The sequence below is a fragment of the Gordionus sp. m RMFG-2023 genome, chromosome 4 (assembly GCF_954871325.1).
Source record: "Gordionus sp. m RMFG-2023 chromosome 4, tfGorSpeb1-WG-v2, whole genome shotgun sequence".
Lineage (NCBI taxonomy): Eukaryota > Metazoa > Nematomorpha > Gordioida > Chordodea > Parachordodidae > Gordionus > Gordionus sp. m RMFG-2023.
Window position 1 is genome coordinate 7,491,722 of NC_088778.1, and position 20,772 is coordinate 7,512,493.

The window sequence follows — 20,772 nt, forward strand, 5'->3', positions numbered from 1 at the left end:
GATATTTTTTATCACTCTTGTAATTACTTGCAAAATTTTTTTATATTCGATATCAAAAAGTATATTATGTTATTAAAAAAAAAGCCAAAGTTGGCCAAAGTTGGCCAAAGGCCCACAAAATATGGGCTATAGGGGACAAACCCCACCCCATAATATTTTTTGGCTGAGACCCATGGGATCTAAAGGCTGGTGACGCACCTGAGTATCTGAAACTTAGGCCTAAAACGAATTATTTGTTATTCGAAAGATTTGATTCGATTCGTATTTTACAAATAAGAATAGCACAGTTATTCGATTCAAAATTTTGAATCGAATATGAATAATGAGGAAAGTTATTTGTATTATTCGAAATTATTTATATATAAATTATCATAATTTTTCGCAAATATTTTATTGTAAGTATAATAAAAAAGAAGTAATTAAATTTTCCTAGTGGATATCATTTATTTCCTATTATCAAATTATAAGTTATATTTGCTGACAAAGTTTAATGGAGGAAAAGGAAAAGCCACAAAGTAAACTAAAATATAAGCATTTTATTTTGATGGTTTCTCTTTAATCATTTTTGGTGTTATGAACAGGTCAAAACATTTTTATGGAGTGTACCTCTTTCTCATATTCTTAAGCTCCTGGCAGATAAATAACTAAATTGTTCTTATTTTTTGATTAGGAAAATTCTTTTCAGTAACCTTATTTTTAGCAAATTTTAAAGACAATCATCTAATTCAGATAGTGAATCATAATCGCTATCATAAAATCTTCATCCTCACTATTAATTACATTGTCATAATCACTTCTAATAAAATGATAATACATCTTAAATAATTTTATATTCAATTTTAAAATATGGTGTATTTATATACTACAAAATTAACAATATTTTGAAGTTTTAATTGCAGTGGCTTAGCAAGTTCTCACCCAAATCTCCCATTTTTTATGAACACTCAATTGCTTATATCTTAGGCTATTTTAAATTTATTTTAAATATTTGCATATAAGATATAACAAAATTTTAGAGAGTATTTCATTATAGATTTTATTTATTATATTAAAATACTTTAGTAGCAAAAATTTCTTTTATTTAATCATGTATTTATTTTTATTATTTAAAATAAATTTTAAAATGTAGATATTTTTTATAGATTATAATTTAAAAAATTTTATTGTATAAAATTAATTTAACAATTACATAAAATATAAATAATTCTTATGCAAATACTGGTATTTAAATTATGAAAATATTTTCAAAATATAAATAATACATTGTACTTTGTACTTTGATTAAAAATAGTATTTGCATAAATTTTAAGAACTAATACAAAAATTATATAAATGTTATAACTAAAAATTTATTTTACGAAAATAAATATATATTTAAAACTAAATAATCATATTGCAATTTTTAGATTTGAATTTATAGAAAGGTCCAATTTTTAATTCATAAGAGGAATAAAAATAGTAAATTAAAATAATTTTGTTGTTAAAAAACAGCCTTACCCATGCCTATGCTACTGTTTAATTAATTTATTGTTTCTTAAGTTTTAAATATTTTTTCTTTCAGCTGCTAATATATCATTTGGAATTTCAGGAAGGATGGTAAACTTGGATTTTATATGATATATATAATTTTAAATATATTCAAAGATCAATTAGAAAATCTAGATGGAAGAGTCAATCCTCAAATATTTCTAGATCTATATCAATATCTGATCAAACTGAACCTGTTAATGTTAGGCGGAAAAATTCTTTAATATGGAATCATTATCTGCATGATTCTAAAACAGAAACAACTAAATGTCAAATATGTAATATAGGAATAATGTGCAAGTAAAAAAACTACCTCGGCACTAATTAATCATAATAAAAGGTTTCATCAAAAAATTCAAAATAATAATACGATAAAAAAACTATTTGTAAGCTGTATCCAAAATAAATGCCGATATAAAGCATTATTTATTAAAATTTTTGCTCAAGTCAAATACTATATAAAATTCTCGCCCACAAGAATTCAAGTCATTGATTAGAGCTTTGAATCCTGACATAAAAATATGTTCAATACCATCATATGAAGGAGATTTATAATAAAGAATTCAATAAAGTTAAAATAATTATAAATAATTTAAAGTGCCAAATTAACTTTACCACTGACATATGGTCAAGTCCTATTAATATACCATTTTTAGGATTGACCTGCCACTTTATTGATGAAAATGGGAGATAAAGTCATTGTTATTAGATATAGTTCCATTTACTGATTCACATTCTGGTGAAAATATATATAGAGAGTTTTCTCAAATTATAATATCGAGTATCGACATATGTAACACTTGTGATAATGCTCTAATTCGACTTACATAAAAATTCTTCGTATAACCCAACTTGTAAAATTTTACATGTACGATGTTTTGCACACGTACTCAATTTAGTAGTACACAATAAATACTTAAGAAAGTAGACAGGCAAGTATCAAAATTAAGAACAATCATAAAGATTATTCGCAATTATTTTTCAAAGACAAATATTATGCAAAATATATGCTCCTCCCTACTTCTCCCTATGAAATATTTAAAATTAAAATTAGTCACATCCATCAGATGGAATAGTCTTATTTAATGGTCGAAAGAGCTATTAAAATGAGAAGGTCTATTGATGAAGTTGTGACTCAGATAAAGAAAACTTAGCGTAGTAATTTAATTTATTAATTATTAATTTTTATCAGGATGATTGGACTACTTTAATCATAATCGATCTTTTTAAAAAGATCGAATCCCGATCACGTTTGAAAAAAATAGGATCGAAATCCAGGATCGACCTTTTTTTAAAAAAAAGGATCGCGATCACGATCCTTTTCTTATTTAAATTTCTGTTATATGCAAAATTAACTAATATAAAAATTAATTAAATATGGTATAAATTTATTGTAATTGAATAATAGAATATAAGTATAACAATTAGAATATATATATATATATATATATATATATTTATAATTAAAATTAGCCTTTAATAATAAAATATATATATATAGTATTTTAATAATAAAATCTATAATGAAATTTAAATAAATTTTTTTAAAATCATTTTATGATTAAGTTTTTATATGTTTAAAATAATTATACATTAATTCATTATTTACCTTCAAATGTTTTTTTAAGTTTGAGCTACTTGACAATAACGTTGAAATATTTGCGTTGGGACATAATTTACATTTACAAAGTGTAGACTTGGTACCATTAATTTAAAATATAATTCAAATTGCCAGGGAAGGGTTAAATCTTCTTCATCTGAAGAAGTAAGTACTATGGACATAATATTCTGTTAAAATAAATCATAAATTAATTAATAATATCAATATATTTCTTTGAATTTTGATTGAAATAATTTAACAACGAGAATTTAAAAAAAAATGTTGGAAGTGGTTGATATGAATTAAAACTCGGCTTATATTATTAATATTAATAATATAGACTTATCGGAAGCTAGCCAAGCATCCCTAACGCTAATTTCCCATCCATTCTATAAATTATTCTAAGGGTTATCATTTTCTAATAAATAAAACGATAGGACCTTTTGAAGGTAAAGGATACAAGATTTCTGCTCTTAATTTTTAGCCAAATCTCCCAGACGCAACTAATTCTACAAATAATATTTTTTATTTCAGAGTTGGACCCTACAAAGAATTCAAATGTTGTAGAGATTAGAGTAATTTTACATCTTCTTGCTACAACATTAAATTAATATATTGCATAAATATCTGATAAACAAGAAATTTTTATTAGTTATATTATAATACAAATTTACCATTCTCCGTTCCCTGACTTTTTTGCCAATTTAATTAATGGTTTCACGTCAATTCGGCGCGGCGACAATTCAGCGCAGCGTCAATTCGGCGAAGCGTCATCGGCGCGTATCTATTACAGTTGCAATTTATTATAAATTACTTAGCATAAAAATATAAGGATGATTAAATAGAAGTCATTTTGAATATTGGTATTATTAATTATTTCTTTATATTTATTTTTACAAAAATCTAAATTTTATTTACTAAATGTGTAATATCGAAAAAAATTAACTAATATTTATACATATTTCTAATGGACCAATTTAGCACATTATAAGGTATGTTGATTAGTAGACAATATTATGTAAGCCTGGAGATTTTGTGCATAGAAGGAAGAAAGAAAAAGAAAGATTTGACCTCTATCTCTAATCTTATATATTATTTTGGCTACAATCTTAGTCAACCGTTTTTAAAAATAGACCCAAAATATCCCCCTGATAAGTACTATAATATCTTAATCCCCTTTTCACGCCTAATTTTAGACAATAAAAAAAAATAAATAAAATTATAAAAGTTTACAAAAAATAATATACCCACCTGATAAATAATATGCCCAAAATCTCGGCTTACATAACATTGGCTACTAATCAACATACCTTATGTAGTAAATTCTTCAACCAAAGAAATAGGTATCAATATTGGTTGTTAATTTTTTTTGATATTTTAATTTTTGATTTATATAATAGAAAAGATTAGCCTAAGCATAATGTTTTTTTAAAAAAAGGATTAATAGAATTTAAGGATTTTTTAATAAATCTAAAAAATGAGTTAGTCTTAATTTGATTTTTTTTTGGATCATGGCTGGGTCTATTTTTAAAAACGGTCGATTTAAATTCTAGCCAAAATAATATGTAAGATTCGAGATAGAGGTCCAAACCTTTCTTTTTCTTTCTTTCTTCTATGCCCAAAATCTCGGCTTACATATCATTAACTACTAATCAACATACCTTATGTGGTAAATTGGTCAACCAAAGAAATAGGTATAAATATTGGTGGTTAATTTTTTGATATTACACATTTAGTAAATAAAATTGAGATTTTTGTAAAAATAAATATGAAGAAATAATTAATAGGACCAACATTCAAAATGATTTCTATTTAATCATCCTTATTTTTTTATACTAAGTAATATATAATATTAGACGCGAGACCCTTCAGGTACGATAAAATGTCACGATTTCTATAATCCGAAACTATTCTCTATAATCTTTCTGTTAGATTTCATACTTTTTTCGGGGTGAAGTTTCATCATCACCTCCTTGTAGTTGAACACTCTTTAACTCAGTTAAATTTTGTTGCATTTTAAATTTTTAAAATGGTAAAAATATTCAATGTATAGAAAATTATTTATTTGATCAATTTTTCTAATTTTTTAAAAAAAGCAAATTATCCTATGAAATTTTTTACCTGGGTGAATTTAATATTATACCTGCTATAAATTTCCATATCGTCGGATGATAGGATGTTAATAATGAATTAAAACTACGGTGCCATCCTTCCACAACATTATTTGTATTAGCCTCTCCGTTCAGTGTGGAATCATAACAATTCCATAAGGGAATAGGATAAATTGGGATTAATCTTTCTCTCCCATATGATTTCCCTATGTATGTATTTTTTATGTACTCAATAATAGGTTGAAATATATCATTTGTTTGATAAGGAGACATTATTAATGTCTCAAAAGCCATACATCGGTTTCTGGCTAGTAGTCCAAACGTACCACCATTTTTAAATATAAACAAAATTGTGGATTAGTTTTATATAGCATTGATAGTTCTGGAAACATTTGTATTTTTCTCCAAAAACTTTGACCAAAATTAAATAAACATCCTCGTTGTTTCGTTAACGGGAAGACCGATTTGAATGCATTGATTGCTGATAACTCAAAATCGGTCATTATAAAATCAGGAGAGATTGTTACATACGATCGAATAATTTCAAAAACTCGCTTGTAATCGTCATTCCTTTTACTTGTCATCAATATGTATACTAGGGGGAAAACCTTTTTATTTTTTACACCGTGAAGGGCATAAAGTTGATGAAAAAGAGGCGGTGTGTATTTTAAAGTACCATCTGCGAACCACATTGCACATGATGAGAGAAATTCAAGATTTCTTTCAGTCGAGAATAATTCGTTCGTTTATCTTAATATATGAACAAGGAGAGGAATAGGATGACAAAATAGTTCCTCTGCCATTATTTGATCTATTTGAAGATCAAAATATTAATGATAGTATTGTATACTTACCTAAGCATCATTCTTGTTCAGCACACACTTTAAATCTTATTGCAAGTATTGATACTGAAAAGCACTCAACGATGTCCATTATAAAACCATTTCAAAAATTACATTTTCTAAATGTAAGCTTTTGTGGAATAAACATGGGCAATCTTCTAACTGTGCAGCCATGTTTAAGGAAAATATGGGAAGATATTTGATTAAACCTGTTATAACAAGTTGGAATTCTTTCTATAACTCTGTAAAATTAATAAATAGTCTTATTAAGGTATTACCAAAAATTTGATGAATCTTGCGACAAATCTGGATTACAGAGATTTTCAGATAACGATAAGTCGTTCATAGATGAATATTGTATGGTTTGTGTTAATTTAAATATTATATGTATATATATGATTTTATAGGTTATGGAACCGATAGCTACGGCTCTTTCAATTTTAGAGAGAGAAGAAATGCATTTGGGATATCTCACACTATAACCATTATAATATCAAAACTTAAAAAATTGGCTTTAAATAATTTTAAGTTTTGTAAGCCGCTTATTGATTCATTCCTGGAAGCCATAGATAAAAGGTATACAGTTCAAATATTGCCTATAATTATATTTTGACTATCATATTTTCAATAGATTCAGACACATCTATGATGATGAATATATACTATCGGCAATAATTCACCCACTATTTAAATTGTATTGGCCTTGGATAAAATTAGAGGTCAATAAAGGAAGAATGCTGGAACTTATTTCCAGTTTGAGAAAAGATATTGATAAAGAAAGAACAGGCTTGATTCCTTTATCCAACACAATATTTTCAGATAATTAAAAAAAATTTTGATGAGGAAATGAATGAAGATCTCTGTAAAGATGATCTTTCAAGCTTTTTTCAAAATAAAGCTATTTCCTTAAATATTTTTAATAAATTCCCCGAATTGAAATTTTTGTTTATTAAATATAAGACCACTCTCCCATCCTCTGCGCCAATTGAACGTGTGTTTAGCACGGCGAAAGCTGTGTTGAGTACTAAGCGCTCATGTTTATCTGATCAAAATTTTGAAAATCAATTGTTAAATAAAAGATATTTCAATAATGCTTTGTCTATATTTTATAATTTTGCAAAGAAAATAATTTTATATGGATGGGTTTTAATTTAATCGTCAATATGTTTCATTAAATCATCACAACACTGTATATTATATTGTATTTATAATCAGGGATCCAAACCGAAACAAATATCGGTTCAGGTTCGGATAAAAATAACGATTCAAGGTTCAGGTTCGATTCGTAAAAAATAAATATATCGGTTCGGTTTGAACCTCTATTTGAACATTTTTGTATTCAAATCTACATTCGAATTATGCATAGGGAGGTATATTTTTTTTATTTCATCATTAAAATAAAAAAACATACATAAAACCTTCATTTTTATTAATTACATATTATAAAATAATATTTAAATTATAAATCAAACAAATAAATATCATGATTAATTTTAATATGAACAATATTTAACTTTATTTACTTAAAATATTTTATTAGGCAGCACAATTAATTTATTTTCAAGATTCGTTCTCACTCAAATTACATCTAGAGATAGTATAAATTTAATTGTTGAAAAACATATTTCCACACTAACTTGGGTAGCTGGCACTGCTAGTATAATATCACACAATTTACACAATTCTGGGCATCGATTACTCTGATTTCTCTAATAGTTTAAAATATTCATAGTTTTATTTAACCTAGGTTCTTTAGAAAAATTACCTATAATATTTATTTCTTTGATTATATTTTACCAAATACTTAAGGCTTATATTCTGCAACATTAGATTAAATATTTTGAGAATTAATTTTAATTTTACCCACGGCTTCTAATAAGGATCAAGATTTTTTTAAAACCGCTATCATATAATTTGAATGGTCTGCCATTAAAAGTGACCAACTCAGTACAATCATCTATTATTTTTTTTAAATTTAGTTTTACTTATATTGTTTGTTCTTTTAATGCTTCTTCTATAGTCTGTTAGCTTGATGACATCTTAAACTTTTTTATTTTATTAGGCTTTTGTTGTGATATTTTGTTAATTTTATCATATATTGCCTAGAGAAAATTAATTCCATAATAAATTATTTATATATAGTATTATAAATGACACATAAAATATAATATCACTGATTGTTAAATAAATATGAAAGGCCATCAGAAATCTTGAGCGTCACAAAAAAAACCACTATCTAGAATATATATTAACATATTCTATAATTGTCATCAAGTCAGATTTTAAATAAACTTTACCTTATTAAATCGTGCTTCAAATTATTGGCATATGCAGTGCAGATACATATCATATCGGCATAACATCTCATATACACATATCAAACTTTGCTTGCATTTTATATTGCATTTGGTTAAAAAATCTCCATTTTGCAACTTTCTTTCATAGAATCTTGAAATTCTTCACTTTCACTTTCTGACGTGTAATCAACTATGAAAAATCAAATTTTCTGTACTCTTCTTCAAGCTAATGAGTAAATTGCTATATATTCTAGAGAATAAATTAGTTCTACTCGCAGTTCCTCCCTATTTATCTTTGCTAACGAAGTGATTCTTTTAAAAGCCTCTTTAGTTATTATACCTTCCCTATTAATTTCAAAACTTCTGAGATGGAAATATTGATCATCAGTTATTATATGTTGTTTCGAAAATCTTTCTATAAAACTAGTTACTATCTGATCAATGATACCACGAAACACTTCTATTCTGTAAATTTGAAGAGAGTCATTTGGACGTTCATCTGAACATTCCTCAAAAAATATCTTCTTTTTACGACTAATTATACGCTGCGGTATTTCAGTTTCCATGCATATATCATCAGGTATTATCAAATCGGCCAAATCTTTATTGATAGATAATGCCATATTTGTAGCTTTCATATGTATTGAGAGGAAATTTATAGAATTTAAAGAAAATTTAGAATCTTCAACCATTTGGCAGTCAAAATGTCTAAATTTATTGTAAATACCTTGATAGAGGCCTAATTATTTCAAAAAAATTTGTGCCGTTAGGAGGGTTTACAATTTGCATAGCTTTTAATAAAGCCTCGACTTCTGAAGTCGTTTTTGCATCAAATTTTTTTTATTATATATATAATGTAAGGCACTTATTGTAGTAGAAGTTAGCGCATCTTTTTCATTAAACATCCAAAAAACTGTTTTCTCGCGTGCCCACCTTCTTGTTTCCCCAATTTTTTGAATATTTTTTAATTTTTCTGAACCATAAGGGGGTTATTAATACTAACATTCGTTCAAACTTCCATTCTTTTATAAGATTTAGTAAAAAAAATGTCGCAGACCTATTTAGTAATCCAAATAGATTTTTTGATTCGAGATTACCACATGTGTCACAAACACATAAGTTAAGAAGTGTATAGCACCAAATATATATACTGGCTGGCACTTCTTGCTTAATTTGAGGTTGCAAGCCAACAAATTAACTTCTCGCGTTAGCTGTACCATCAAAAGATTCTCCAATTATATTATTTAATTGTAGCCCTTGTTTAAAGAAACAAGAACTTAATAAATCAAACTTTACTTGAAGAATTAGTAACTTTAACTACTGCAGATAGTTGTCTGTAATTTCTTCATTATAATTGTACCGTAAACAAACAGTAGCTTGATCATATATGCATATAGCCTGAGTGCAGTCCATCTGTTTGCTAAATCTTTTATTTCCCAATTGTTCCTTAATTCGCTTTTTAAGCGTGTATAGAATTGCATCAATAACCTTGTCAACGGTGTTAATAAGGTAATTAAGTAACCTATTCCCTTGCAATATAACTTGCCTGAGAGTTTAAGTTTTTCCTTCCTATGTTTGCTTCTTTGAATGGCCTTATTTAAATGATCATTCAAGATTAAATCATAATTAAATAGGTGATGTATCAGTTCTAGAAAATTGCCATGATTAAATTTATATCTTCAAAACTTAATAAGGTTTCATTACAATCAGAAGCACCATATGGCATATTTTGACGCAATCGCTTAACAATTTTAAATATATGTTTTATTATATAAGTATTTTGAAATCTGCTTTTCCTAAGTTTATTATCAACTGAATTCTTGTATGCTGTTTTCACTGGATGTCTTAAAAAAGTGTTCCACTGCGTGGATATGAACAGTTGAATTTTTATGAATTTCAACAACAGAATAGGGTTAGGGTTAGGGTGCAAAAGCTATACAAATTGAGCAGTAAATAGCTTTAATTTCATGATTAATTATAGCAACTGAAAACCAATTTCGTGGTACTTTATCTTCCATAACTACTCTATAATACAAACGCGATGTATTTAGTCTCAGGTTCACGTATTGGATGGGATGTTGCTGTAAAAAGGCAAGTTTTTGTGGAACTGTTGCATTTGAATTTAAATAAAATAAATTTGAATTAATAGATGAGATCTTTTTCTTTAAATTTGCTGCTTATGTACATTAAAAGCCAGATATTCGATTAGAATTCATAGATGTTGGTATATATAATGTAGATAAAAATGAAGGTATTTGTAATGTAGATTAAGATGAAGGTATTTGTAATGTAGATAAAGATGAAGTTTCCTTTAAAATTAATAGAAAATGCTAATGGTCATTTTATTAAATTTGTGGTTTGAGTATGAGAAAAATCTGATGTTATATTAGAACATGAATCAAAACTTATTATGGGTGAAGATATTTATAATAAACATAAAGATGGATGATTTTTTTAGATGTGATTTATGTGGACTTTCCATGGTAAGAATTTGAATGTCAGGCAACATTGTATTATCACCTTTTTTGAAGCATAAATGAGTCTGAAGAAGTTTCAAGAAATGAAGATGTTTTAGATAAATTTGTAGTTGTTATATTGAAAAGAAAAGAGATTTTGCTGTTTTGGATTTTCACCACCTACCTTAAGTTCTTTACAATATTTATCATGAAGTTTTTCTGCTCCACTTTTGTATCTTCCTTTTTTTTATTATATATTATATGCATGATAATATAAAAAATATAGATTTTAATTTTAAATTAGAATTTATATATAATAAAGTATCTATCAAGGTTATTTATATATTTTTCTTTAAATTTAATGATTTATATCAGATAAAATGGTGATGTTATGTTTGAATGATAAGATCATTAATATTATTAAAAAATATAATTTGACCAAAAAAAATATTAAGGACAAAAACTATAAAGGGAGTTTTCTTTTTAATTTTTTTTAATATAAAGTAGTTTAGATCAAGACTAGCATGGAGATTCTACATTTCTTTTAACCTTTTTAAATCTATTACTTACTTCTTCAAAATCATAAATAAAATATATTTATTATTATTAGAATTGTAATATGCTTGTAAGTTGCCTAATTTTTTAATTTTTATAATTGATTTACATATTTCTTGGATATGCCATAACAACCAAAATTATTTAAAAAAAGGTGAGATAAAGATTTACGGCGTAAAGCCTGTACCAATATGGGATTGATATATATTGCTGAGGCTAGTGGGAGAGACTGAACATAATGCAATATATATAATTTATAGAATTTGGTAATCTTACTGATGTTACCCTCAGTATAATCACTAGTCTGAGATCGCAACCTGATTAATTCTAATATTTTTTTTCTTTTTTTATCTTCAAGAATGATCTTCTTTTATTTCAAATCTTTTTATTTTATTGCACTTTTAATATTCCAAAATTATAATTTCGTAAAAATTCATAACAAAAAATAAGTAATAAAAAATTATATGTTTCTTTTTCAACTATAGGTTCATCTATATAAATTTGAATACCACCCAATTAAGAAGGACTCATCTAAATATATATTTGCATACAACAAAGCCTTAATTGATATATGTATTAAAAGAAATCCTAATAATAATAAATTAAAATCTAAGGATCTCTTTCTTTTTACAAATCCCCCACTGATTGGGTTAATCCGTTATAGATATGTTCATACTAGTGCTGTAAAGTAACGTTAAAAAAACGTGGTTACCTTTTTTGAAGAAAAGGAACATTATTCGGTACCTTCTTCTAGAGGTAACGAGTAACGGTAACGAGTTTCTTTTTTTCAACGATAACGCAAAACGTTACTTGTTTAAATTTTTTCCCAAAAAATATTAAAAAAAGAAACACATGTTTTATTGTACTATATAATTACTTTTATTTATTTTTTAATAATTTTAGCCGAGTTTTTAGTTCATATTAACAGCTATTTCTTCATTTTTATTATAAATTCTCGTTGTTAAGTTTTTAGTCGTAATTTATCAATTATTCAATCAAAATTCAAAGTAAATGTTAATAATAATATTATTATTCTATTTTATAATTTATTTGAAGAATATTTGGTCCTTAGTAATTACTGCTTCAGATGAAGATGATTTAACCCTTACCTGGCCTCAATTTGAAACATATTTTAAACCAATAAAGAAAATTAAGGGTACAAAGTCTACACTTTGTAAATGTAAATTATATTCCAACGCAAATATTTCAACCTTAATGTCCAGCAGTTTAAACTTAAAAAAGCATATGAAGGTAAAAAGATTGACCAATATATTATAATTTTAAACATTACTTTAATAATAGAATATTAAATCATGGGTATTATAAAATAACCATTAAAAGAAGTATCATAATATTTTGAAAAGCTTAATCATTAAATTAAAATATAAGCAATTAAATTATACTATAGTATAGGGCTGGAAACCAAGATTAACAAAATATTAATATAGGTTCAAAATATTATATTGGGTTTAAACAATTAAATTGTTAATATATTTGTTCGGGGAACTAATTAGGCAAGTTTTTTATGAGGTAGATTAGATATATTATATTAATTAAATGTTATAACATATGATGTAACGTCGTGATTTGTTAAAAATAAAATAGAGGGAAATATTGTGCGGAAATATCAATAGGTGGCCTGAAAAAGTTAGGATCCTTAAGAATAGATATAAAATATTAGTTAAATAATAAAAATATTATAATATGTATTCTTCTTTCGTTCCAATGTATAATAATTTTTTAGTAAATTTCACAAAATAATCAACATGAATAAAATGGAATACTGTTGGAGTTGGCAAACTTCAAAAAAATGTAGGATCCTTGTGAGTAGATATAGAATTATAATAAAAATATAGTACCATGTATTGACTTTTTGGAATAAATATAAAATTCTATTAAAAAAATAAAATAACCAAATATTGTTTTTATATTGAGTTATACAAAATAATCAGCAGGAATAATAGGGAGTATTTTTAGGCGCAACAAACTGGCAACCTATTAATAAACTAACCTTACAAATGAGTTAATGTCAGATGCAGCTCCTTATTAAATGAAGGCCCATCGTTAAAAATTGCAAAGGATTTTAAAAAAGTTCTAAAACAGACAGGATAAAATTATAAATAAAAAATGTTTTATCCATAAAAACATGTATATATAATTTTTTTAGTATGTATATGAATATGTTTTACATATAATAATAAAAAATAACTCTATTTTGTCAAGATGCGAGTATTTCTTATTTTGATCTTTAAATCATAGAAATAATTGCATTAATGATCTAAAGAAGATACCTAAAATATTGGAAATTATTGTGAAAGTGAATTAAAATGTAAATAAAACATAAATATCTGATGGATTTAATTTTCTGATGGACTTAAATATAAATGGTTTTGTAAATACATAACTGTATCTACCAAAAAAAACTTTTGTTTAAAATATTAAAATGATGACAACTTAGCCAAAATCTTCAGGCTTGCATAATATTTTTCTTAATAAATTAAGGAGAGCCGTTTTATAGGCTCAAATCGAGCAGTTTAACAACACTATCTAAAACGAATTTTATATCTATTACGAAAGGATGATACATATTATTTAAATAAAATTGTGTACCTATTCCTAATAGACCTACCATATTATAAAATTTATATAGGACTTTCATTGATTAAAATGATTATAAATTTTAAAAAAGCAGGATTAAATAGGGCAAACGCAATTACATTTTGTATAAGTTTTAGTGAATTTATTTTATCAAATTACAAATTTATCAATCATTTCAAAATTTTTCATATAAAATCAAATATAAAAAAATTAAATAGAAATCTTCATATTTTTAAAAAATATTCTTATCTTTAGAAGTAAATTCTGCGAATTCTTCACAATTCATGTGAAAATTTTGCTTTATCATTAATTCAGCTTCTAATAAATCAATTTGAGAGCGAATAACGATTTTTTTTTTCCAAACTGAATATTCTCTACTAGGCCGTATTTGAATGGGGAATCGAAATACATAATTACTAATATTTTTTAAATTTATAGCTTGTTAGAGGTAAAAAAAAACTTCATCTATTTTTTTGATTAAATACTCCTTATATATTCTCCGTTTTTACGTATATTGAAAATATACAAATTCTGTAAATATTATCAACAATTGGTTCAAAATCATCGAACTTTAATATATCGTTTAATATCATAACTTTTAGATATTTATATCTAATATAAATCAAACTATATATTTTCTCAATATATTAGATATTTTTGAACTATCTCTTTGTATGCTTCAATCTGGTCAATGCTCATCATTTAATTTTCAATAAATTATTTATAAAATCATAATTATTGTAATCGACAATTTTTTTGATTTTTTTTGCTTATAACCTGGAGCATGTAATATTATTTTATTTATAATATTCAGATTAGTTTTATATAATTTAATATAAAATTACGTTTCTTAGATTTCTTAAAATGTATTAAAATGCTACGGATTTATTCAGAATACTTAATGGTTGGAAATTTAAATAATTTAAAATTTATTATTTTTCTATATTTTTTTGATGACCCTAGATATTCATTACTTCAATCCTCGCTTATTCTTTAATAATTCATGGCAAAGCAATTCCAGGTATATTTGTCTATATAATTAAATATTTATTTGTTACAATCCCACATTTCTATTATAAAAACTTTTTCAATCATTTATTTCTAAAATGTAAAAATAACTTTAAAAATGTTGAAAAAAGAATAAGTATTGTTGATAAAACTTTGTAGTATTTTTGAATAGTTATGAAGGACTCAATTGATAAATAAATATAAATAATATTTTATATTTTTTGAATTCATCAAAGTTCCAGTTTAATTTAATTTTTTTATAAAATTTGTAAGAAAATTTAGATATCTTAATATTTTTTGGCAACATAAACAAATTAAATATTTGAATATTTTTTTATATATATATTTCGCGCACCGAAAAAGAGTAAAATAAATTTATTGTTTTCAAATATAAATAGTAGTAACTCATTTCGGTGTATGCCAACGAATTAATCATATATTAATAATATTTGAGAATATAAAAATATCGAAATTTTATTATAATAAAAAATATATTATATTTTTAAATAATATAATTTTTATATATTTTAAAAAACTTACAAATTTTTATTAAAATATATTTATTAAATAATACTACTCTACCTCAATAAAATTTAAAAAGCGACTATCTTATTCGTTTTTTTATAATAAAAATATACAAGTGTTAATTAAAAAAAAAATTAATTTATATTTTATAACCTTTTACTATGCGCGTGGGCAGCATATATTATTTGAATTAATTTAAATATATATATTTCAATTCTTAGATCAATATTTCTAGACAATCTTTAAAAAGAAATCAAATAATTTAATATTAGATCTTTTGGGAACCCCCCTAGATGATATTAATATTTGTAAGTTTCAATACTCATCAAATTTTGAATAATTTTTTTTTAAAAATGATTATCGGGATTTTAATATATTTAATGATTACCATGCAAAATTGTTATTCATTAAATATAACTACTACTCTGCCGTCAAGTGGCCTGTTAGAAAGAGTAATAATAAAAATTAATTGAGTAAAACTTGCATAATTTAGATGCCTAATAGCAATCTCCATGATTTTTGTTTAATAAATTTCTCATGTCTGATTTGATCAAACTTTCCAATTTCTGGTTAACAAATAATAATATAATTTATGCCATACTAATATTATTAAACTTTATTTGAAAATTATAATTGATAAAAATAAATCTTAGGTCCAGGAGATGAAGTTACCACTCATCAACTTGATTTGAAAAATCTAGTAGCACACGGTGTTATCGTTGGGTTAATAGGATAATGAATGAGATCGAACACACTTTTATTTAAGCTTAAATTTAAATTATATTATATTCGGATTTCATAATATTATATTTTATGGCTAAAAACTTTCATCAATATATAATATAACGGCATTATTTAATTTTTTTCTTTAAATTTTCTAGAATTCGAAAGTGTTGTGTTAAATCAAAATAGTACTATCTTTCATAAACTACTTTTCGTTGATGATAAATGTGGGGATTGATATAAAACTTAAAATATATTAATAACCATCATTTTTAATTTCACTGATGATTCAAATTGTAAATTTTGTTGATTGTTTTTTTATATAACACATCGTCCACATTGAGATATTTCTTACCATATGGGTCCGCTAAATTGTAAGCCTTTTTGGCTGTACAATATAATCACTGCCTCTTATATACTAGGTGAATGACAAAAAATAGTGTTTATAACGGTCAGGTCACATCCGATCCTTTTTATAGGACCGGACTGATAGACCGTTAACATTAAGTTAAGTGAGACCAGATCGTAAAACCGTCGGTCCAGTTCCATCTGGTCTAAAAAAATGTTATTTTTGTTAAGAAATTAAAGTAAGTTTTCTGCATTAAATTTATTATAAATAAAATGTCTTAAATTAACAATATTTTAATTATATCATCAAAGCATTTTTATTATATTATACAATACAAATGCCGAATATTTCAAAAGAATAATTGACCAATATTAATTTATTGAATATAATTTAAATTAATTTTATTTGGTACACATAAATTGACCAAAAAGGTATAAAAGATATATGTATGTACTGGATGTAAATCACTTTCTGATTTAATTTGATTATTTTTTTGCTTTTGAATTTTTTACTTTTAGTCATCATTGTAGTAATTTAATAGCAATTTTATACTTCTGATAATTGTACTTAAAACTCATATTTATATAACTAAGTCATGATACTTTAACTTCTATTACTTAAATATTTATGTTGCAATTTTATTGGATATTTAGAATAATGGATAAAACAATTGACTTGTGTGGAATCATTTATTTAGGCACTACTGTTAGTTAAAATGCTAATTTAAAAGTATGTTTTGAGATTGTTAAGCAATGCCCCATATAATCTTTTTGAACAAATTTAACAAATTAATTTATTATTATATATTCCGTATATTTATAGAAGGGGGGGGGGGGTGTAGGAGGTAGGATTTACAGACGAGTTTGCTTCCTATATATTTTCAGTTGTGCAGACGCTGACATTATTATAATAATTTGAGCAAAAAATTGTTAGAGATTATATAAAGCAGTGACTTATAAAATTCTTAAATAAAATATAATCTTTATAATATTTTTTAAAAAACTAATCTGACTTCGTTAAAAATAATTAATATAATTTTTATAATAAAAATATTAATATTATTTTTATTACGATAAGAAGAATTACTATTATTTTTCCTAAAATTTACTACGTTAAAAAAAATATACGTGAGGGAAGCAAATTTAATATTACTTATTTTTTTAATAAATAAAGTGAAAATCATGATACTGTATTGTGTAATTTTACATTGAAAATAAAATCATTAGGGAAGAAAATAAAAAAAATGTCCACTTGTTTATTAAATAAAAGAGAAAAATCTTTTATATTATATTTTTTTCCTTGCTTTTTTAAAATAAAAATATTTTTATTTTTAAAAAGCAATAATTAATGTTTAATATAAGATTATCAGAGTTGTATAAAAATCAAATCTGGTTATAACTTTTTTTAACGCTTTTTTATCTAAAAAATAAAAATATTTAAGTGCAAATTTTATCTCATATCTATGAACATATAATTTAAATAAATGTATATTATAAAAATATTTAGACCAATATAATAAAAAAAAAATATAGTATTAAAACATATATAAAAAAAGATATAAATATTATTATTTTTCCATTTATATCTAAAGATATTAGTTCAAGATTGTAAATAGTGAAGGTCAACGGTCCGGTCCTATCGGTCTTAGACCGGGACCGAACCGGACCGATTGTCGGGCCGATCTTTTTGTTGAGGACCTTTATTAATATTTAAGTTTACTTTACTTTTCAATTAATATAATTTTTTTGTATATTTTATTTTATGATATTTTTCTAGAGGAGTTATTTTAGATTTTGTTAATTTTTTTTTTACAATATGAAAACCATAAGTTTGTCCAAGAAACATTTTACTTATAGTCCTAATAAAAAACATAGAATATGTGTTCCCTGTAATACCAAATTTAACATATCGTCAGCAACAAGTAACAAAATAATTGTTTATAATTTTTTAAGCAATTTAATCAAAATAAGCAGTATTATTATTAAAATATTTTGGTTATTATTTATATATATCTATTTTTCCTTAAGAAACTGTCTGAATAATTCACTGTCAAAATAATTTAACCTTATTCTTAATAAAATAATTAGGTACCTTAAGCAGACATGATAAAACATAAAATTTATACTTCTAATAATGAAAATGAAAATATCTCAAAAACACAATCTACTCTTAATTTAAATATGCCCTCCACAAGTACAAAATCACTTTCTTCAATACCATTGGATAAATTCCAAACAGATCATATGAATCAACTCATTACAAAATAGGTAATAATGGACTATCTGCCAATGAAGACTTTTGAAAGTTCAGGTCTTCATAATTTAATCAAATATTTAAACTCAACTGCTACAATTTGGTCAAAAAACAAAGTTAAAAATTTTTATACAGCTAATTTTGAGAAACTATGAAATTCTCTAAAAGATATTTTAATTAAAATAATTCTTTACTAAGCTTTACCACAGATATGTGGAGCAATAAAAATAAAATTTCATTTATAGCCATTACTGCACACTATATTGATTCTTCTTTTACATTAAAAAATATTTTACTTGATATAAATCATATCCCATTTCCTCATACTTCTGAAGAAATATCCTTAGCTATAAAAGAAGTAATTGATGTATATCAATTAAAGGAGAATATACTGGCCTGTACTACAGATAATGCCAATAACATCCTAAAAAGCATGGATATTTTGCAGAATATTTATAAGGAACAAAAATTTAAAGGCTTTAGATGCTGTGCCTATATTCTAAGCCTAATATCTCAGGAAGGTTTATCATATATTACAACTATAATAGAAAAGTGTAGAGACATAGCCTTTTCTATAAATAAATCACCGAAAATAAATCAAGCATATGTACAAATATGTGAAAATAAGGGTATTACAAAATTTAAAATCCCTTCTGATATCCCTATTAGATGGAATAGCTCCTATTTAATGATGAATACAATTTATGAGGTATTTACATTTTTATCCAATTATTTTTAAAAAATATTTAATTTTTAGAACATGGATGCTATAGAAGAAGTACTTTTTTTGAATTACAAACAATTTAAAGGTGTTTTCTTTACTGAGTGTGAAAAAGAAGACCTTAAAGAGGTAGATTTTCTAAGGCCCTTCTATAAAACCACACTTGATTTATCAGGATCCAAATATACTACAGTTGGGATTTTCATGTTATATATGGAGAATATAAATAATGAAATTTTAAATAATATAAAAAAGGATAATAACAATACAAGAAAAGAAATTTTTAATAACATGCTGGTTAAAATGCAGAAATATCTCAAAGAATTATTTTGCTATGAATCATATGTCACAACATTATTGGATCCGAGATTAAAACAAGTTTACATGCCTAATACTCTTAATAGAATTGAGTATATGACCAAATTTTCAAAATATTTAAGGAAAATAGAAAATAAAAAAAATACAGGAATAACGGATTTTCAGGTATATTTTTAATTTTTATTTATTAAATCCTAATTTTCAAACATTTGTGCCAGGAAGAAATCAATGAATTTAGTTTTTTAGAAAAAATTTTATCCCAAAAAAGAAATTCAGAAGGGGATTATATATCGGCAGAAATCATTAAAGAAAATATATCAGAACTTCACACCTATTTGAATGAACCTCTTGTTTCATTAAAGGATGACATATTAGTATGGTGGAAAGCCAATAGTGAAAGGTCTTTTATATTTTTTAAATAGTCAATATAGTTTATTATATAGATTTCTAGTCCTCTCATTAGCAGCTAGAAATTTTTTAGCAATTCAAGCAACATCTGTCCCCTGTGAACAAATATTTTCGAAAGCAGGAGATCTTGTCACTAAAAAAAGGAATAGGCTTTCAAACAAAACAATACAAGCTTTGATGTGTATGGGCTCTTGGTTAAAGAATGGAATAGATCTACCACCTCCATTAAGTCCATCTTTTAATTCCTTCCAAGGAAGTTCTACAAACAAAGACATTAGCATTTATTTAAATTAAATATTTGTATTAATTATTATATTATTCATAATTAATTTTATATTGTTTATATAATACTCTTATATTTAATAAAATGATAAAACAAATTAAATTAGGTTAAAAAAATATGTTTTTTAAAAACAACGGTCTGGATCGGTCTTTTTTTAAGGACCGTGGTCCGGTCCGGTCCGAGGGTATCGGTCCAGTC

At 24.8% G+C, this 20,772-nt stretch overlaps 1 long non-coding RNA gene across 1 annotated transcript; it reads left to right on the forward strand.

Moving 5' to 3' along the window:
- The first annotated feature begins 14,804 nt into the window (after positions 1-14,804).
- Positions 14,805-16,557, forward strand: LOC135928523 (uncharacterized). The gene is made up of 3 exons (XR_010572371.1): positions 14,805-14,890; positions 14,950-15,007; positions 16,173-16,557. It is a non-coding gene; the product is annotated as an uncharacterized LOC135928523 (long non-coding RNA).
- Positions 16,558-20,772: the final 4,215 nt, after the last annotated feature.